This window comes from Somniosus microcephalus, chromosome 19, assembly GCF_052327205.1.
Source record: "Somniosus microcephalus isolate GS21.2 chromosome 19, FLI_Smic_1.0, whole genome shotgun sequence".
NCBI lineage: Eukaryota > Metazoa > Chordata > Chondrichthyes > Squaliformes > Somniosidae > Somniosus > Somniosus microcephalus.
The window spans coordinates 82,575,288-82,597,745 of record NC_141005.1 but is presented as its reverse complement, the minus strand read 5'-3'; the positions used below and the strand labels follow the sequence as shown (position 1 = coordinate 82,597,745).

The following is a 22,458-nucleotide window of genomic DNA, read 5'->3' as shown; positions in this document are numbered from 1 at the left end:
AATGAGACAAATTTGCAAGCTCTGGCCAGAAGCCAAAAATACCTCTCCTATGTTGGCCCAATTCAGTAAGGTCTCTTCCTTGGTCTCTGTCTAGAAATCCGTAGCACTAAAGTCATTGCAGCAAAATGGCTGGCCTTTATAGTTCAGTCTAAGTGCCCTTTAATTAGCGCTCCCCGAGGCCCGCAGGGCCTCTGCTGCGTTCCACTTCACAGTTCTTAACAGCGCCACGCCCACATTGGGCGGGCGCCACTGAAGTTCCGGTTTGGGTCGCACAAACGACGTTGCACGACGAAATGACGTCATAAGCTGCGCGCGCAGCTGAGCGCGCGCAAACACTTTCTAGGCCATAGAGTCATAGAGTTATACAGCACAGATAGAGGCCCTTTGGCCCATCGTGTCCGCGCCGGCCATCAAGCCCTGTCTGATCTAATCCCATATTCCAGCATTTGGTCCGTAGCCTTGTATGCTATGGCATTTCAAGTGCTCATCCAAATGCTTCTTAAATGTTGTGAGGGTTCCTGCCTCCACAACCCTTTCAGGCAGTGAGTTCCAGACTCCAACCACCCTCTGGGTGAAAAAGTTCTTCCTCAAATCCCCTCTAAACCTCCCGCCCTTTACCTTGAATCTATGCCCCCTAGTTATTGACCCCTCTACTAAGGGAAAAAGCTCCTCAGCATCCATCCTATCTATGCCCCTCATAATTTTGTGCACCTCAATCATGTCCCCCCTCAGCCTCCTCTGCTCCAAGGAAAACAAACCCAATCTGCCCAGTCTCTCTTCATAGCTGAAGCGCTCCAGCCCCGGTAACATCCTGGTGAACCTCCTCTGCACCCTCTCCAACGCGATCACATCCTTCCTGTAGTGTGGCGACCAGAACTGCACACAGTATTCCAGCTGTGGCCTAACCAGTGTTTTATACAGTTCCATCATAACCTCCTTGCTCTTATATTCAATGCCTCGGCTAATGAAGGCAAGTATCCCATATGCCTTTTTTACCACCTTATCCACCTGTTCCGCCGCCTTCAGGGATCTGTGTACTTGCACACCCAGATCCCTCTGACCCTCCGTCTTACCTAGGGTCTTACCATTCATTGTGTATTCCCTTGCCTTGTTAGTCCCCCCAAAGTGCATCCGGGTTAAATTCCATTTGCCACTGTTCCGCCTATCTGACCAACCCATCTATATCGTCCTGCAGACTGAGGCTACCCTCCTCGCTATTTACCACCCTACCAATTTTTGTATCATCCGCGAACTTACTGATCATACCTTTTACATTCATATCCAAGTCATTAATGTAGACCACAAACAGCAAGGGACCCAGCACCGATCCCTGTGGTACCCCACTGGCCACAGGCTTCCAGTCACAAAAACAACCTTCGACCATCACCCTCTGTCACTAAGCCAGTTTTGTATCCAATGTGCCAAGGCACCCTGGATTCCATGGGCTCTTACCTTCTTGACCAGTCTCCTGTGCGGGACTTTATCGAAAGCCTTACTGAAATCCATATATACCACATCCACTGCGTTACCCTCATCCACACACCTAGTCACCCCCTCAAAAAATTCAATCAAATTAGTCAGACATGATCTTCCCTTGACAAAGCCATGTTGACTATCCCTGATTAATCCTTGCCTCTCCAAGTGGAGACAAATTTTGTCCCTCAGAATTTTTTCCAATAATTTTCCTACCACTGATGTTAGGCTCACTGGCCTGTAGTTCCCCGGTTTTTCCCTACTTCCCTTCTTGAATAATGGTACTACATTAGCGGTTCTCCAGTCCTCTGGCACATCCCCTGTGGCCAGAGAGGTCCTGAATATATGTGTTAGAGCCCCCGCAATCTCTTCCTTTGCCTCACACAGCAGCCTGGGATACATTTCATCCGGGCCTGGGGATTTATCCATTTTTAGGCCAGCTAAAACCGCCAATACCTCCTCCCTCTCGATGTGAATATGTTCGAGCATATCACAGTCCCCCCGCCCTATTTCTATGTCTACATTGTCCTTCTCCATAGTGAAAACAGATGCAAAAAATTCATTTAGAACCCCTCCTACATCTTCCGGCTCCACACACAGATTGCCACTTTTGTCCCTAATGGGCCCTATTTTTTCCCTAGTTATCCTCTTACCCTTAATATACTTATAAAACACCTTAGGATTTTCCTTTATTTTGCTCGCCAGTGTTATTTCATGGCCCCTCCTTGATCTCCTAATTTCTTTTTTAAGTATCCCCCTGCACTTTTTGTACTCCTCTAGGGCTTCCTCCGTCTTTAGCCTTTTGTATCTGCCAAAAGCCCTCCTTTTTTTCCTAATCCATTCTCGTATATCCCCTGACATCCAAGGTTCCCTGTGGTTTTTGGAACCACCCTTGACCTTTACGGGAACATGTTGCCATTGTAGGATCCCAATCTCCCTTCTGAAAGCCTCCCATTGCTCTGATGCGGATTTTCCTACAAGTAGCTGATCCCAGTCCATTTTGGCCAGATCCTGCCTTATCCTATTAAAATCGGCCTTCCCCCAATTTAGAACCTTTATTTCCGGCCCATCCCTGTCCTTTTCCATGACCACCTTAAATCTTACCATATTATGGTCACTGTCACCAAAGTGCTCACCAACTAGCACTTTTTCCACTTGGCCGGCCACATTCCCTAGAATTAGGTCCAGTACCGCCCCCTCTCTTGTAAGACTTTCTACATGCTGGCTCAAAAAGCTCTCCTGGATGCACTTTAAGAATTCTACACCCTCTGAGCCTTTCACACTCTGACTATCCCAGTTAATATTGGGGAAGTTGAAATCCCCCATTATTATTACCCTATTATTTGCACATTCCTCTGAGATTTGCCTACATATCTGTTCCTCTATCTCCCCCTGGCTGTTTGGAGGCCTATAGTACACTCCCAGCAAAGTGCTTGCCCCCTTTTTGTTTTTAAGCTCCACCCATATGGCCTCATTAGAGGAACCTGCTAATATATCATCCCTCCTTACTGCAGTAATTGACTCCTTAATTAATATTGCGACACCCCCTCCTCTTATACCTCCCCCTCTGTCTCGCCTGAAGATTCTGTACCCCGGAATATTGAGCTGCCAGTCTTGCCCCTCCCTCAACCATGTCTCCGTGATAGCAACAATATCATACTCCCATGTGTTTATCAACACCTTCAGTTCATCCACCTTACTTGCAAGACTCCTTGCATTAAAATAGATGCCATCCAGCCTTGCCCTTATATATTTGCCCTGTCTACCAAGCTGACTTGTTTTTTTCTCTATAATTGGCAGCACATCACCCCCTATTTCAGCTCCCCTCTGTATCCCATCCCCCTGCCAAGTTAGTTTAAACCCCCCCCAACAGTGCTAGCAAACCTCCCCGCAAGGATATTTGTCCCGCTCTGGTTCAGGTGCAACCCGTCCGACTTGTACAAGTCCCACCTTTCCCAGAAGCAGGCCCAGTGATCCAGGAAAGTAATACCCTCCCCCCTACACCAACTCTTTAGCCACGCATTCATCTGCTCTATCCTCCCATTCCTATACTCACTAGCACGTGGCACTGGGAGTAATCCAGAGATTACAACCTTTGAGGACGTGCTCTTTAATCTGTTACCTAGCTCCCTAAATTCTTGATGCAGGACCTCATCCCCCTTCCTACCTATGTCGTTGGTCCCAATGTGGACCACGACCTCTGCCTGCTCACCCTCCCCCTTAAGAATGCCCTGTAGCCGCTCAGTGACATCCCTGACCCTGGCCCCAGGGAGGCAACAAACCATCCTGGAGTCACGTTTGCGGCCACAGAAACGCCTATCTGTTCCCCTTACGATAGAATCCCCTACCACTATTGCTCTCCCACTCTTTTTCCTGCCTTCCTGTGCAGCAGAAGCATCCCTGGTGCCAGGAAGCTGGCTGCTGCTGCCTTCCCCTGGTGAGTCATCCCCCTCAACAGTATCCAACTTGGTATACCTGTTTGAAAGGGGGATGTCCGCAGGGGTTCCCTGCACTACCTGCCTGCCTTTGTTGCTCCACCTGATGGTCACCCCCTGTGCTGCCCTACCCTGAGGCGTGAACAACTCGCTAAACGTGCTATCCACGACCCTCTCAGCATCGCGCATGCTCCAAAATTCATCCACCCGCAGCTCGAGCGCCACAATGCGGTCTACAAGTAGCTGCAGCTGGATGCATTTCCCACACACATGGTCGTCAGGGACACTGGCAGTGTCCCTGACTTCCCACATGGAGCAAGAGGAGCAGAACACGGGTCTGAACTCTCCTGCCATGACTTACTCCTTTAATTAATTAAAAAATTTATTCAATACCCCAGTTACAGGTATACTCTAGGGCGCTTTATTTACCAACTATCCCCACTACACCACAGAAAATTAACACCACAGAATTCAAGCTTGTATTGAAAAGAGAGAAATACTCACCAACCAATCACTTACCTGCTCCCTGGTGACGTCACACTTGGATTACTTTTTACCTCTCTCCTGGAACCTGGATTGGTTGGGCCTCTGACTGCTCCCTCTCAAGCCTTCAAGCTCTCCCGCCTCGGGCTGCTCCCGCGCAGGTCCGCTGCTTCTCCGGTCTCGGGGCTGTGGGCCTCGGCGCCTCTGACTGCTCCCTTTTAAGCCTTCAATCTCTCCCGCCTCGGGCTGCTCCCGCGCAGGTCCGCTGCTTCTCCGGTCTCGGGGCTGTGGGCCTCGGTGCCTCTGACTGCTCCCTTTTAAGCCTTCAAGCTCTCCCACCTCGGGCTGCTCCCGCGCAGGTCCGCTGCTTCTCCGGTCTCGGGGCTGTGGGCCTCGGTGCCTCTGACTGCTCCCTTTTAAGCCTTCAAGCTCTCCCGCCTTGTACAATTCCAGTCCCATCTGTAGAATTCTAGTACCGCATGTAGAATTAAGTTCCACCTGTAGAAGTGCTGACCCACCTGAAGAATTGAGATGCACCTGTAGAATTTCAGTCCCACAATTTCTGTCCCACCTGTTGAATTCCAGCTCCACCTGTAAAATTCCAGTTCCTTCATTAGATTTCCTGTCCCACCTGCAGAATTCAAATCCCTCTTGTAGAATTCATGTCTCCAGCAGAATGCCTGTCTCACATGTAGAATTCAAATCGCACCTTAGAAGTCCAGTCCCACCTGTAGAATTCCAGTCCCTCCTGTAGAATTCCAGTCCCTCCTGTAGAATTCCAGTCCCTCCTGTAGAATTCCAGTCCTACGTGTAGAATTCCAGTCCCACCTGTAGATGTCCATTACCACTTGAAGAATTCCAGTCCCAAAGTAGAAATCCAGTCCCACCTCTAGAATTCCAGGCCCACTTCTAGAATTCCTGGCCAACCTGTAGAATTCCAGAGCCACCTGTAGAAATCCAGTCCCTCCTGTAGAATTTCTGTCCCTCCTGTCGAATTCAGCCCCACCTGTAGAATTCCAGTCGCATGGTAGAATTCCTGTCCCACCTGTAGAATTCCTGTCCCACCTGTAGAATTCCAGTACCACCTGTAGATGTCCATTACCACTTGAAAAATTCCAGTCCCAAAGTAGAAATCCAGTCCCACCTCTAGAATTCCAGGCCCTCATGTAGAATTCCTGGCCGACCTGTAGAATTCCAGTCCCACCTGTAGAATTCCAGTCCCACCTGTAGAATTCCTGCCCTAACTGTAGAATTCAGGCCCACTTCTAGAATTCCTGGCCAACCTGTAGAATTCCAGACCCACCTGTAGAAATCCAATCCCTCCTGTAGAATTCCTGTCCCTCCTGTAGAATTCAGCCCCACCTGTAAAATTCCAGTCGCATGGTAGAATTCCTGTCCCACCTGTAGAATTCCTGTCCCACCTGTAGAATTCCAGTACCACCTATATAATTCAGTCCTACCTGTAGAATTCCATCCCTCCTGTAGAAGTCCAGTACCACCTGTAGAATTAAAGACCCACCTGTAGAATTCAGTCCCACCTGTAGAATTCCAGTCCTACCTGTAGAATTCCTGTCCCACCTACAGAATCCTGTCCCATCTGTAGAATTCAAGTATTACCTGTAGAATTCCAGTCCCACCTATAGAATTCCTGTCCCATCTGTAGAATTCAAGTCCCACCTATAGAATTCAGTCCCACTTGTACAATTCAGTCCAACTTCTAGAATTCCTACCCGACCTGTAGAATTCCAGTCCCTCCTGTAGAATACCAGTCCCTCCTGTAGAATTCTGGCTGACCTGTAGAATTCCAGTCCCACTGTGTGGTGATTATTCTTGTTTTATAAGAAGCATTGTAATTGGTTGCCTGTTTTCCTGCCTTGAGATATATGCTGTAAACTTATTGGTTAGTTGATTCCATGTGACATGTGGTGGCCATCTTAAATTCAGTTTTCTACAGTGGTTGAGACTTGGTGCTCAACATGTACTTGCTGGTTTTTTAAGGTTAATAAAGCCTAGCTTTTGAAAGGCAATCTACTCTTTATTTCAATTTATTAACCTTTTGCTATAATGGAACGATATCTTCGACCAGAATGATTTAATGCTGACCCTAATTCTGCAGGAGTGGATGATCAATGGAAACATTGGTATCGTACATTTAAAAACTTTTTGGGTGTGTTGGATCAGCAATCTCTGAATAAGTTGGATATACTAATCAACTACATTGCTCCAGATGTGTATAAGTATATTTTGGACTGTGAAACTTATGAATTGGCTATTGCTACGTTGGAATTTTTTTTTTTAAACCCAAAAATGAGGTATTTGCATGTCACCTTTTATCTGCCCGTAGGCAGCAGGCGGGAGAATCCTTGGATGCTTATTTACAAGCACTCCGGCGCCTTGGTGCTAACTGTAATTATAAGGCCGTGTCTGCAGAAGAACATAAGGAAGAGTCGGTACGGGATGCATTTATTAATGGATTACTGTCTAGATCAATTCGTCAGCGGTTATTAGAAAATAAGACTTTGGATCTTAAGAGTGCTTTTGAGCAAGCCTCTACATTGGATTTGGCTCAGAGAAGTTCGGATTCTTATGCTCTTTTTGATCGGCCTGTGACCGTGGTTTCGGCAGTTCCAGATGAAAGGGAGTTACGTGGATTTAATAGGAGTGGTTTACCAGATTCCGAAACAGTTTCTACTTTGGCAGCTGTTGCCTCTAGGATTCAGAAGTGTTATTTTTGCGGGAACGCCCGGCACCCCCGTCTGAAGTGCCCTGCCCGGGAGGCTGTGTGTAGTAAATGCGGCAATGGAGGTCATTATACACGTGTTTGCAAATCGGTTGCCTCCTCTGCGACCATTCAGCCTTTAGATAGGGCGTTTATTGCATCAGTTTCTGCCGCCTTTTCCCATGGCCTAAACAAAGCTATAGTTATGGCCCAAGTTAATGGGTTAGAAGTGAAGGCCCTTATAGATACGGGCAGTACTGAGAGCTTTATAAGTCTTCAGTTTGTGAGGGAGAAGCGTTTGAATATTTCGCCTGTTTCCTATCAGGTGTGTATGGCTCAGACGACTCTCACCGCACAAGTAGCTGGTTGTTGCCTTGTGAAATTAATTCTCCTAGGTAATACGTATACTGATATACGCCTATCCATTCTGCCTAATCTCTGTGCGGACATTTTGATTGGTCATGATGTGCTTCAATTACATGAGTCCCTCAGTCTTTCTTTCGGAGGAACTAAGCCACCTTTGTCTATTTGTGGATTAACTTCTTTATTCATTTCTCCATTATCACTTTTTTCCAATTTGATGCCGGACTGTAAGCCAATTGCTATCAAGTCAAGAAGGTATAGCAGTCAGGATAAAGAATTTATTAATTCTGAAGTTCAACGTCTTTTATCGGAAGGAATCATTGAACCTAGTTTTTCGCCCTGGCGGGCACAGGTAGTTGTCACCACTAATGAGAGACATAAGAAGCGAACGGTGATAGACTACTCTCAAACTATTAACAGGTATACTCAATTAGATGCGTACCCCCTGCCTAAGATTGATGAGCTTATCAATAAAGTATCTCAATATAAGGTTTTTAGCACTATTGACCTAAAGAGTGCTTATCATCAGATTCCTATCGCTAAGAGGGACAAACCATATACGGCCTTTGAAGCTGGCGGAAAGCTGTACCAGTTTTGCCGAGTACCATTCGGTGTTACTAATGGTGTCGCCTGTTTTCAACGGGCAATGGATGCTTTTATAAGTGATAACTCTCTCTCTGACACCTTCTCATATTTAGATGACATCACGGTGTGTGGCAAATCAAGGGTGGAGCACGATTTTAATCTAGAAAGATTCCTTCAAGTTGCGGAAAAAGTTGGCTTAACTTTCAATAAAGAGAAGTGTATCTTTTCGACCACCAAGGTAAATTTACTGGGGTATATTATCTCGGGAAACAAGATTAAACCAGATCCAGAACGGCTGCGACCACTGATTGAGTTACCTTGCCCTACTAATTCTAAGGCCTTGCAACGAGTTGTTGGACTGTTTTCTTATTATTCTAATTGGATTGCAAACTTCTCGCAGAAGATCTGGCCCCTTATTCGGGTTACGACATATCCTCTATCATGGGAGGCCAGGATGTGTTTTGATAATCTTAAAAAGGATATCCTTGGAGCAGCTGTGCATTCTATTGATGAGTAGGTTCCCTTTGTGATTGAGACGGACGCTTCCGATTTTGCAATTGGGGCTACCCTGAACCAAAATGGAAAACCTGTGGCCTTTTTCTCACGTACTCTGAGCAATAGTGAGCAGAGACATTCATCAATAGAGAAAGAGGCGTACGCAATAGTAGAAGCACTGCGTAAATGGAGACATTATTTATCTGGGCGACATTTTACGTTAGTAACTGACCAAAAATCTGTGTCCTTCATGTTTGATGTCAAACATTTCAGAAAGATTAAGAATGATAAAATAACGAGGTGGAGGATCGAGTTGGCATGCTATCATTTCGATATAGTCTATCGTCCGGGGAAGGATAATGTTGCCGCTGATGCGCTGTCGAGGGCTTATTGTTCTGTGCTTCACGGAGATACGCTTATTAATCTTCATAATGCTTTGTGCCATCCTGGTGTTACGAGGATGATACACTTTGTACGCAGTAAGAATTTGCCCTTTTCAGTTGAAGACGTCAAGCGGATGACTTCGTCATGCTCTGTCTGCGCCCGGTGTAAACCGAATTTGTTTAAGCCTCAATGAGCTCATCTTATAAAGGCTACTTCTCCCTTTGAATGCCTGAGTGTTGATTTTAAGGGGCCTCTTCCTTCAACGACTCAGAATCGATATATATTTACTGTTGTGGATGAGTTTTCAAGGTTCCCTTTTGCTTTTCCTTGTGCAGATGTATCAGCTGCTACAGTTATTAAATGTCTGACTCAACTTTTTGTCATCTTTGGGATGCCTGCGTATATCCATTCGGATCAGGGAAGTTCTTTTATGTCTTCACAGTTGAAGGACTACCTCCAGAGTCTGGGAATTTCTACTAGCAGAACTACCCCGTATAATCCCCAGGGTAATGGACAGTGCGAACGATACAATGGGGTGATCTGGAAGGCAGTTATGTTGGCTTTGACATCGCGGAACCTTAAGAATACACAGTGGGAAATGGTACTGCCTGATGCCCTGCATTCCATTAGATCATTGCTTTCAACGGCTACTAATGTGACCCCCCATGAAAGGCTCTTCAACTATCCGCGGAGATCCACTACGGGATATTCGGTACCTTCATGGCTTACTATGCAAGGACCTGTGCTGCTCCGACGCCATGTTAGACTGTCAAAGTATGATCCTTTAGTGGAGGAGGTGGAGCTATTGGAGGCAAATTCCCAATATGCTCACATTCGATTCCAAGATGGGAAAGAAAGTACGGTTTCAGTTAAAGACTTAGGCCTAGAAATTTAGTTGGTTGCACCAGCCGTTAGCGCCTTAGGAGGAGTAGATTCCGGGCGCGAGGCGGCTTGCGCCCGGGCGAAGCGCGAACTGCGCCTCGCCCCAACTTCAAAAGAGATTTAGCGGTGGTGCAAAGTCTTTGCGCGCGCTCAGCTGCGCGCGCAGATCATGACATCATTTCCTCGTGCAACGCCCTTTGTGCGCCCCCAACCGGAACTTCAGTCGCACCACCCCATTGTGCGCCTGACGCCCCTAGTGACTGTGAAGTGGAACGGTGCTCAGCCGATGCGGTTGCGGGGGGCGCAAATTAAAGGGCACTCATCCTGCAATATAAAACGCTGCCATTTTGCAGCACACCTTCTTGCGAAACGGATCTTTGGAGAGAGACCAAGGTAGATAGCTTTCTGCTTTGGCCCAACACTCGGACAGATACTTCTGGCTTCAGGCCACAGCTTTCAAAAAGTTTTTGCCTTCATTGACATCTCATTGTTTGCCAGCATATTATGGGGGCTGCAATGGGTGTAAACGCTGGCTTTCTCAATTACATCCAAAGGGCTCAGAGACACCATGAGAGACTGGCAGCCCTGGCTAGATGGAGAGGGGGCAACAGGCGTCGGCAAAGGAGGCCTTACCCACCCAGGATGTACTGCCAGCAGTTCTCCTATCTCCAGATGTCTGAGGAGCAGTGTGTTCGGAGGCTGCGATTCAGAAGGGACGTGGTCACAGAGATCTGCCAGCTGCTTGCCGGTGATCTGCAGCCACAGCTGAGGTGCAGGACGTCTCTGTCGGTGGCAGTGAAGGTGACGGTGGCTCTCAACTTTTATTCCACCGGCTCCTTCCAAGCCGCTACTGGGGACATTGCCAACATCTCCCAGTTCGCCGTGCATTGCTGCATCCGCCAGGTGACCAATGCCCTTTTCAAAAGGAGACGTCAGTTCATCTCCTTCTCCATGGCCCTTGACAAGCAGCAACAGCATGCAATGGGCTTTGCAGCATTCGCGGGCTTCCCCATGGTGCAGGGCGCCATTGACTGTACGCATGTGGCTTTGCGGGCACCTCTGGAGAATGCCGAGGATTACCGCAACTGGAAGGGCTACCATTCGCTGAATGTACAGCTGGTGTGTGACCACAGGCAGCTCATCCTAGCTGTCAATGCCCACTTTCCAGGCAGCAGCCACGATGCCTTCATCCTCTGACAGACTTCTGTGGCAGACATGTTCCAGGCCCAGCCTCACCCATGAGGATGGCTTATCGGGGACAAAGGGTATCCTTTGTGTACCTGGCTGATGACCCCGCTCCGTGCGCCCAGCACCCCTGCTGAAGAGCGATACAACGAGAGCCATCAATCGACCAGGAACATCATCGAACAAACAATCGGCGTCCTGAAGCAACGGTTCCGCTGTCTCGATCATTCTGGGGGAGCACTGCAGTATTCGCCGGAGCGAGTCTCCCATTTCGTAGTCGTTTGCTGCATGCTGCACAACCTGGCTATCCGCAGGACTCAGCCACTGCCACCACACATTGGAGGACCACCTGAGGAGGAGGAGCAGGAGGAGGAGGAGGAGGACCAGCACAGGAGGGAGGCACAAAGTGCAAGGGCCGCCCGTCGCCGGCTTATTGAACGTCGGTTCTAGGCCCCCTCTCAGGGACTGGCTTGTGCCAATGTCAGCAGATGAATGTAGCCGCTCCACAAGCCCTCAGCCGAGCAGGGCAACCAGGACTTAACCAAAAAACCATGCACACTGCAATTTAACAACAAAAATTTATTGAAAACCTCTGCCCTTCCCACATTACATGCTCATGTGGAGAAGCCCCCTCCAAAAACACAAAAATACCAGTCTCGGCCTTACAAAAAGAAAGAAAGACACCAGTCTCGGCCTTACACAAATAAAGAAAGACACCAGTCTCGGCCTTACACAAATAAAGATAGACACCAGTCTCAGCCTTACACAAATAAAGATAGACACCAGTCTCGGCCTTACACAAAAACAGATAGACACCAGTCTCGGCCTTACACCCAAACAACTGCACAAGTGTCAGCCTTCCAACAAGCACCAGGCATTTGTGCATACCTCTACTTTTTGCCCTTCAAGGGCGATGCCTTGCGCATCCTTGCCTGGCCCCTGCCCGCCCTGCTGCTCCTCCTCAATGGGAGCCCAGTGGCTGCAGCAAGGCTGGGGGAAGGCTGCTGAGGGGCAGATGGCGAGACGGCAGATGCCCTTGGGGGTCGGCCTGCACCAGCTCTGGCCTTGGAGGGGCCGGCTGCTGACTGCTCCAACTGTGGCTGGGCGGCAGCAGTCTGTCCAGCAGCTCGTGGCAGCTGCAATGGCGGAGTGGCAGTGTCGGCTGCAGGAGTGGTGGCAACCTGGCAGCTCGCAGGTGCTCACTGGTCGCCTGACACATTGGCACTCGCACGGGCCAGCAGTGCAGCATGCGCAGCAACCAGCTGAAGGACAGATTGCTGGGCTGCTGCTGCGCGGCGAGTGCCCTGGCGAGGGCTGGCTGATCCAGCGAGGGTGGCAGCAGTTAGTGCCCGTGTGGCCCTGGTCTGTGTCCGCAATACACCAGCCAGTGAATGGACGGCACGACTGAGCACTTGGCTAGAAGCCGACTGTGCTGCCGTGAAGTCCTGCAGACTCCTGGCCTGTGCTGCATTGATGTCCTGCAGACTCCTGGCCTGTGCTGCATTGATGTCCTGCACACTCCTGGCCTGTGCTGCATTGAATTGTTCCAGACTCCTGGCCTGTGCTGCACTGAATTGTTGCAGACTCCTGGCCTGTGCTGACCCGAATTCCTGCACACTCCTTGCCAGTGACTCTATGGAGTCAGGCATCCATGCCACTGCAGCCATGAGCTCAGTGTGCCTGCGCTCAGCCTGGACGGCCATTTCCTCTAGGAGGCGCATCTCCTCTGCGCTGACCATCGCAGGACTGGAGGCCGCACTCACCCTCTGGGGAGAAGTCCGCCGAGCTTCCCCACCCCTCCCGCATTACTGCATGCCGCTGGGCCCCGGAGCTTCACTCTACTCCGACCCTTCCCCCCGGCTCCCCTCCAGGGAAGACATGTCCCCTACATCGGCATGGGCTGGCGCGGCTGAGGGTGGCACTGATGGGCCGGCTTCCTCTTCCTCCTCCTCGTCTTCCGAAGGGCTGACAGTGGCAGCTTGAGGGCCCGCCTCCTCACCTGGCGATTCACCATCTGAAAGCAGGAAGGCACAAGAGTAGCTTTAGAGTGAGGACAGGGCGGCAGCGAGGGAGGCATGAGTGGTGCCATTCACCGCATTGGTCGGACAGTGGCAAAGGATGCTGATCTGATGCGCAAGTGGAACTAGAGAGGTCCAAAAGGTCATGCCCTTACCATTGGTGCCCAGAACAGGGTCGGCATCTCCAGTGGTGACGGGGCCAATCAGCTGGCCTCCCATAATGCGCTCCACACGCTGGTCGAGGTTGGAGAGCTCTTTGATGTCAGGACGGCCTCCCCCGGTCTCAGTTTGGTTGTGCCGGTTGTGCGCAGCCTTGGCCTGCAAGAGAAAGGACGGCCTCTAAGTACAGTGTGTAGCCCTGATCTTGTCTGCACTGCCTCCCATGGTCAAATAGCTTGTACAGTGTGTAGCCCTGATCTTGTCTGCACTGCCTCCCATGGTCGAATAGCTTGTACAGTGTGTAGCCCTGATCTTGTCTGCACTGCCTCCCATGGTCGAATAGCTTGTACAGTGTGTAGCCCTGATCTTGTCTGCACTGCCTCCCATGGTCGAATAGCTTGTACAGTGTGTAGCCCTGATCTTGTCTGCACTGCCTCCCATGGTCGAATAGCTTGGACAGTGTGTAGCCCTGATCTTGTCTGCACTGCCTCCCATGGTCGAATAGCTTGGACAGTGTGTAAAGTGCTGAATGTGCAAGTGATTTTCATGCCAGTCCCATAGCTGCTGGATGAGGGCTGGCCATTAGGGCTTTCAGGTCCCTTTGCCCATAATGTGAGGTGCACATGCAAGGATGAGGAGGACACTGGAAAGGGTACTCACCCTGACAACCCGAGTGAGGTCGTTGAACTTCTTCCGGCATTGCACAGCAGTCCTGGCAACCACACTGTTGGAAGAGACCCTGTTGGACACCTCCCTCCAGGCTTTCCGGTAGGCGCTGGGCAGCGGCCTCTTGCCACCTTCTGGGTACAGAACATGGCGCCTGCGCTCCACTCCGCCAACCAGCACCCTCAGGTCACCGTCGCTGAAGCGCTGTGCTCTCTCCCTGGCCTTCTCCATAGTCCTGGGCGTTGTACAGGTGAAGCTGAAGTGGTCAGGCCTAGGTTGAGGGCTGCAGTGTGCAGGGCGTGGCAGGCAAACAAATCGACCCTCCCCCTTTAAGAGCTGACCGGCGCCAGAGTGTCTGCCGTCAATCAAAAGCTCGCCGCACCTGCGCTGCGCCCGGCCTCGGTGGTATCGCTCAGCACCGCCGGCTTAGCACCTAAAGATAGTCGTGCATTGCCTGTTTTAGCGCAGCGGCAACCTCTTGGGGCGTTGCGACTGAATATCGGCGAAGGGGGCGCGACTTTGCGCCGGGCGCAAACTTTAGCGGCCGCCCGACTTTACCGCTCCAAAAGTGGCTATACTGAATTTCTAGGCCTTAGCTCCTTGTGGTGGCCAGCCCTCTCCTGAGGACATTAACAATAGCCATAATTCAGATAATGTTGATGTCGTCACAGATACTACGAACATTTCCAATCCTATTGCAGACACTTACAATTCTCTTAGTCTGCCCCCGATGGATGTTCATGACCCTCCCAGTCTACCTTCTAATGGGACTTCCAATCCGGAAACCGTTGATAATCGGGATATTGATAGCCTCCCTGCAGAAGATATTTCTGTGTCTCCTGGTGTGGGAGGGCAAGGAACTCCATCAAGGCTAAGAAGGTCGACACGAACAAGATATCCGGTCGACTGATTAAAAATGGATTTTTAAAATAATTAATAAACTAATAGTAAAATTTTAAAATTGTTGAAGGCATTATACATGTATTGCTCTAGTCATAAATAACTAATTGTAAACTGTAAAGGCTACCTAGGTTGAAGTATATTTTAAAAGGAGGGGTGAATGTGGTGATTATTCTTGTTTTATAAGAAGCATTGTAATTGGTTGCCTGTTTTCCTGCCTTGAGATATATGCTGTAAACTTATTGGTTAGTTGATTCCATGTGACCTGTGGTGGCCATCTTAAATTCAGTTTTCTACAGTGGTTGAGACTGGGTGCTCAACATGTACTTGCTGGTTTTTTAAGGTTAATAAAGCCTAGCTTTTGAAAGGCAATCTACTCTTTATTTCACACTGGTAGAATTCCAGTCCCTCCTGTAGAAGTCTTGCCCGACCTGTAGAATTCCAGTGCCACCTGTAGAATTCCTGGCCCACTTGTACAATTCCAGTCCCATCTGTGGAATTCCAGTACCGCATGTAGAATTAAGTTCCACCTGTAGAAGTGCTGACCCACCTGAAGAATTCAGATGCACCTGTAGAATTTCAGTCCCACAATTTCTGTCCCACCTGTTGAATTCCAGCCCCCCTGTAAAATTCCAGTCCCTTCATTAGATTTCCTGTCCCACCTGCAGAATTCAAATCCCTCTTGTAGAATTCCTGTCCCACCAGTAGAATGCCTGTCTCACATGTAGAATTCGAATCGCACCTTAGAAGCCCAGTCCCACCTGTAGAATTCAAGTCCCTCCTGTAGAATTCCAGTCCCTCCTGTAGAATTCCAGTCCCAAAAGTAGAACTCCAGTCCCTCCTGCAGAATTCCAGCCCCACCTGTAGAATTCCATCCCCACTTGTAGAATTCAGGCCCTCTTCTAGAATTCCTGGCCGAGCTGTAGAATTCATGCCCCACCTGTAGAATTCCTGTCCCACCAGTAGAATTCCTGTCTCACATGTAGAATTCCAGTCGCTCCTGTAGAATTCCTGTCCCACCAGTAGAATTCCTGTCTCACATATAGAATTCCAGTCCCACCTGTAGAAGTCCCGTACCACCTGTAGAATTCACTCCCACCTGTAGAATTCAGACCCATCTGAAGAATTCCAGTCCAACTGGTAGAATTCCTGTCCCACCTGTAGAATTCCTGTCTCTCCTGTAGAAGTCCAGTCCTACCTGCAGAAGTCCAGTACCACTTGAAGAATTCAGTCCCACCTGTAGAATTGCAGCCCCAACTGTAGAAGTCCAGTACCACTTGAAGAATTCAGTCCCACCTGTAGAATTGCAGCCCCAACTGTAGAAGTCCAGTACCACTTGAAGAATTCAGTCCCACCTGTAGAATTCCTGGCCTAGAAATTCAGTTGGTTGCGCCAGCCGGTAGCACCTTAGGAGGAGTAGATGTCGGGCGCTAGGCGGCTAGCGGCCGGGCGCAGCGCGATCTGCGCCTCTCCCCAACTTCACTCACGATTTAGCAGCGGCGCAAAGTCTTTGCGCGCGCTCAGCTGCGCGCGCAGATCCTGACGTCATTTCCTCGTGCAACGCCCTTTGTGCGCCCCAAACTGGAAATTCAGTAATGACGCCCCATTGTGCGCCTGGCGCCCCTAGCGACTGGTAGAGTGGAACGGTGCTGAGTCGATGCGGGGCGCGGGGGGCGCAAATTAAAGGGCACTCCTCCTGCACTATAAAAGGCTGCCATTTCGCAGCACTCCTTCTTGAGAGACGGATCTTTGCAGAGAGACCAAGGTAGAGAGCTTTCTGCTTTGGCTCAACACTCGGACAGGTACTTGTGGCTTCAGGCCACAGCTTTCCACTTGTCTTTGCCTTCATTGACATATCATTGTTTGCTAACATATTATGGGGGCTGCAATGGGTGCAAACGCTGGATTTCTCCATTGCATCCAAAGGGCTCACAGACGCCGTGAGAGAGTGGCAGCCCTGGCTAGACGGAGAGGGGGCAACAGGCGTCGGGAAAGGAGGCCTTACCCACCCAGGGTATACCGCCAGCAGTTCTCCTATCTCAACATGTCTGACGAGCAGTGTGTTCGGAGGCTGCGATTCTGAAGGGAGGTGGTCACAGAGATCTGCCACCTGCTTGGCGGTGATCTGCAGCCACAGCTGAGGAGCAGGACGTCTCTGTGGGTGGCAGTGAAGGTGACGGTGGCTCTCAACTTCTATGCCACCGGCTCCTTCCAATCTGCTACTGGGGACATTTCCAACATCTCCCAGTTCGCCGTGCATTGCTGCATCCGCCAGGTGACCAATGCCCTTTTCAAAAGGAGACGTCAGTTCATCTCCTTCTCCATGGCCCTTGCCAAGCAGCAACAGCGTGCAATGGGCTTTGCAGCATTCGCGGGCTTCCCCATGGTGCAGGGCGCCATTGACTGCACGCATGTGGCTTTGCGGGCACCTCTGGAGAATTCCGAGGATTACCGCAACTGGAAGGGCTACCATTCGCTCAACGTCCAACTGGTGTGTGACCACAGACAGCTCATTCTAGCTGTCAATGCCCGCTTTCCAGGCAGCAGCCACGATGCCTTCATCCTGCACCAGACTTCTGTGGCAGACATGTTCGAGGCCCAGCCTCACCCACGAGGATGGCTTATCGGGGACAAAGGCTATCCTTTGTGTACCTGGCTGATGACCCCGCTCCGTGCGCCCAGCACCCCTGCTGAAGAGGGATACAACGATAGCCATCAAGCGACCAGGAACATCATAGAGCAAACAATCGGCGTCCTGAAGCAATGGTTCCGCTGTCTGGATCGTTCCGGTGGAGCCCTACAATATTCGCCGGAGCGAGTCTCCCATTTCGTGGTCGTGTGCTGCATGCTGCACAACCTGGCTATCCGCAGGACTCCAGCCACTGCCACCAGAGATTGGAGGACCACCTGAGGAGGAGGAGGAGGAGGAGGAGGAGGAGGAGGACCAGCACAGGAGGGAGGCAGAAAGTGCAAGGGCCGCCCGTCGCCGGCTTATTGAACATTGGTTCTATGCCCCCTCTCAGGGAATGGCTTGTGCCAATGTCAGCAGATGAATGTAACCACTCCACAAGCCCTCAGCTGAGCAGGGCAACCAGGACTTGACAAAAAAAACATGCACAGTGCAATTTAAGAACATTAATTTATTGCAAACCTCTGCCCTTCCCACATTACAACCTCATGTGGAGAAGCCCCCTCCAAAAACACAAAACTAACAGTCTCGGCCTTACAAAAACAAAGAAAGACACCAGTCTCGGCCTTACAAAAACAAAGAAAGACACCAGTCTCGGCCTTACAAAAACAAAGAAAGACACCAGTCTCGGCCTTACAAAAACCACAAACCATTTGTGCAGACCTTCTACTTTTTGCCCTGCGAGGGTGATGCCTTTCGCATCCATGCCTGGCCCCTGCCCGCCCTGCAGCTCCTCCTCAATGGGAGCCCAGTGGCTGCAGCAAGGCTGGGGGAAGGCTGCTGAGGGTCAGATGGCGAGACGGCAGATGCCCTTGGGGGTCGGCCTGCACCAGCTCTGGCCCTCGAGGGGCCGGCTGCTGACTGCTGCAACTCTGCTTGGGCGGCAGCAGTCTGTCCAACGGCTCGTGGCAGCTGCAATGGCGGAGTGGCAGAGTCGGCTGCAGGAATGGTGCCAACCTGACAGATCACAGGTGCTCGCTGGTCGCCTGATACAGTGGCACTCGCATGGGCCAGCACTGCAGCATGCGCAGCAAACAGCTGAAGAACAGACTGCTGGGCTGCTGCTGCGCGGCGAGTGCCCTGGCGAGGCCTGGCTGATCCAGCGAGGGTGGCAGCAGTTAGTGCCCATGTGGCCCTGGTCTGTGTCCGCATGACAACAGCCAGTGAATGGTTGGCACGACTGAGCACTTGGCTCGAAGCCGCCTGTGCTGCCGCGAAGTCCTGTAGACCCCTGGCCTGTGCTGCACTGAATTGATCCAGACTCCTGGACTGTGCTGCTCCAAATTGTTGCACACTCCTTGACAAAGACTCAATGGAGTCAGGCATCCTTGCCACTGCAGTCATGAGCTCATTGTGCCTGCGCTCAGCCTGGACGGCCATTTCCTCCAGGAGCCGCACCTCCTCTGCGCTGACCGTCGCAGGACTGGAGGCTGCACTCACCCTCTGGGGAGAAGTCCGCCGAGCTTCCCCACCCCTCCCACGTTGCTGCAGGCCGCTGGGCCCCGGAGCTTCACTCTCCTCTGACCCTTCCCCCTGGCTCCCCTCCAGGGAAGACGTGTCCCCTTCATCGCCATGGGCTGGCGCGGCTGAGGGTGGCACTGATGGGCCGGCTTCCTCTTCCTCCTCCTCTAATTCGGAAGCGCTGACAGTGGCAGCTTGAGGGCCCGCCTCCTCACCTGGTGATTCACCATCTGAAAGCAGGAAGGCACAAGAGTAGCTTTAGAGTGAGGACAGGGCAGCAGCGAGGGAGGCATGAGTGCTGCCATTCACTGCATTGGTCGGACAGTGGCAAAGGATGCTGATCTGAGGTGCAAGCGGAACGAGAGAGGTCAAAAAGGTGATGCCCTTACCATTGGTGCCCAGAACAGGGTCAGCATCTCCACTGGCGATGGGGCCAATCAGCCGGCCTCCCATAATGCGCTCCACACGCTGGTCGAGGTCGGAGAGCTCTTTGACATCAGGACGGCCTCCCCTGGTCTCAGTTCATTTCCGCCGGTTGTGCACCACCTTGGCCTGCAAGAGAAAGGACGGCCTCTAAGTACAGTGTGAAGCCCTGATCTTGTCTGCACTGCCTCCCATGGTCGAATAGCTTGTACAGTGTGTAAAGTGCTGAATGTGCAAGTGATTTTCATGCCAGTCCCATAGCTGCTGGATGAGGGCTGGCCATTAGGGCTTTCAGGTCCCTTTGCCCATAAAGTGAGGTGCACATGCAGGGATGAGGAGGACACTGGAAAGGGTACTCACCCTGACAACCCGAGTGAGGTCGTTGAACTTTTTCCGGCATTGCACAGGAGTCCTGGCAACCATGCTGTTGGAAGACACCCTGTTGGAGACCTCCCTCCAGGCTTTCCGGTAGGCGCTGGGCAGCGGCCTCTTGCCACCTTCTGGGAACAGAACATGGCGCCTGCGCTCCACTCCGCCAACCAGCACCCTCAGGTCACCATCGCTAAAGCGCTGCGCTCTCTCCCTGGCCTTCTCCATAGCCCTGGGCGTTGCGCAGATGAAGCTGAAGTGGTCAGGCCTAGGTTGAGGACTGCAGTGTGCAGGGCATGGCAGGCAAACAAATCCACCCTCCCCCTTTAAGAGCTGACCGACGCCAGAGTGTCTGCCGTCAATCAACAACTCGCCGCACCTGCGCTGCGCCCGGCCTCGGGGGTATCGCTCTGCACCGCTGGCTTAGCGCCTAAAGATAGTCATGCATCGCCTGTTTTAGCGCAGCAGCAACCTCTTGGGGCAATGCGACTGAATATCGGCGAAGGTGGCGCGACTTTGCGCCGGGCGCAAACTTTAGCGGCCGCCCGACTTTAGTGCCCCAACAGTGGCTATACTGAATTTCTAGGCCCCTGTCCCTCCTGTAGAATTCAGCTCCACCTGTAGAATTCCAGTCTCTCCTGTAGAAGTCCAGTACCACCTGTAGAATTCCTGTCCCTCCTGTAGAATTCAGCCCCACCTGTAGAATTCCAGTCGCATGGTAGAATTCCTGTCCCACCTGTAGAATTCCACTACCACCTGTAGAATTCAGTCCCACCTGTAGAATTCCAGTCCTACCTTTAGAATTCCTGTCCCACCTGTTGAATCCTGTCCAATCTGTAGAATTCAAGTCCCACCTGTAGCATTCCAGTTCCACCTGTAGAATTCCAGTCCTACCTGTAGAATTCCAGTCCCACCTGTAGAAGTCCAGTACCACTTGAAGAATTCAGTCCCACCTGTAGAATTCCAGTCCCACCTGTAGAATTCCAGTCCCACCTGTAGAAGTCCAGTACCACTTGAAGAATTCAGTCCCACCTGTAGAATTCCAGTCCCACCTGTAGAATTCCAGTCCCAAAGTAGAAATCCAGTCCCACATCTAGAATTCCAGGCCCTCATGTAGAATTCCTGGCTGACCTGTAGAATTCCAGTCCCACCTGTAGAATTCCAGTCCCACCTGTAGAATTCCTGTCCTAACTGTAGAATTCAGGCCCACTTCTAGAATTCCTGGCCGACCTGTAGAATTCCAGACCCACCTGTAGAAATCCAGACCCTCCTGTAGAATTCCTGATCCACCTGCAGAATTCCAGTACCACCTGTAGAATTCAGTCCCACCTGTCGAATTCCAGTCCCTCCTGTAGAAGACCAGTACCAGCTGTACAATTCAGACCCACCTGTAGAATTAAAGTCCCACCTATGGAATTCAGTCCCACCTGTATAATTCCAGTCCCACCTGTAGAATTCAGACCCATCTGAAGAATTCCAGTCCAACTGGTAGAATTCCTGTCCCACCTGTAGAATTCCTGTCCCACCTGTAGAAGTCCAGTCCTACCTGCAGAATTCCAGTCCCACCTGTAGAAGTCCAGTACCACTTGAAGAATTCAGTCACACCTGTAGAGTTCCTGTCCCACCTGTAGAATTCAGCCCCACCTGTCGAATTCCGGTCCCTGCTGTAGAAGTCCAGTACCACCTGTAGAATTTCTGTCCCACCTGTAGAATTCCTGTCCCACCTGTAGAATTCCAGTACCACATGTAGAATTCAGTCCCACCTGTAGTATTCCAGTCCCTCCTGTAGAATTCAAGTCCTACCTGTAGAATTCCAGTCCCACCTGTAGATGTCCATTACCACTTGAAGAATTCCAGTCCCAAAGTAGAAATCCAGTACCACCTCTAGAATTCCAGGCCCTCATGTAGAATTCCTGGCCGACCTGTAGAATTCCAGTCCCACCTGTAGAATTCCAGTCCCACCTGTAGAATTCCTGTCCTAACTGTAGAATTCAGGCCCACTTCTAGAATTCCTGGCCAACCTGTAGAATTCCAGAACCACCTGTAGAAATCCAGTCCCTCCTGTAGATTTCAGCCCCACCTGTAGAAGTCCAGTACCACCTATATAATACAGACCCACCTGTAGAATTAAAGTCCTGCCTGTAGAATTCAGTCCCACCTGTAGAATTCCTGTCCTACCTGTAGAATTCCTGTCCCACCTGCAGAATCCTGTCCCATCTGTAGAATTCAAGTCCTACCTGTAGAATTCCTGTCCCACCTGCAGAATCCTGTCCCACATGTAGAATTAAAGTCCCACCTGTAGAATTCATTCCCACCTGTAGAATTCCAAGCCTACCTGTAGAATTCTGTCCCACCTGCAGAATCCTGTCCCATCTGTAGAATTCAAGTCCTACCTGTAGAATTCCAGTCACACTTATAGAATTCAGTCCCACTTGTACAATTCAGTCCAACTGTAGAATACCAGTCCCTCCTGTAGAATTTCTGGCTGACCTGTAGAATTCCTGTCCCACTGGTAGAATTCCAGACCCACCTGTAGAATTCCAGTCCCTCTTGTAGAAGTCTTGTCCGACCTGTAGAATTCCAGTGCCACCCTTAGAATTCCTGGCCCACTTGTACAATTCCAGTCCCATCTGTGGAATTCCAGTACCGCATGTAGAATTAAGTTCCACCAAAAGAAGTGCTGACCCACGTGAAGAAGTAAGATGCACCTGCAGAATTTCAGTCCCACAATTTCTGTCCCACCTGTTGAATTACAGCCCCACCTGTAAA

At 50.8% G+C, this 22,458-nt stretch overlaps 1 protein-coding gene across 1 annotated transcript in view; it reads right to left on the bottom strand.

Moving 5' to 3' along the window:
- Positions 1-22,458, bottom strand: part of pik3ip1 (phosphoinositide-3-kinase interacting protein 1) — a 140,904-nt gene that overhangs the window by 118,063 nt on the left and 383 nt on the right.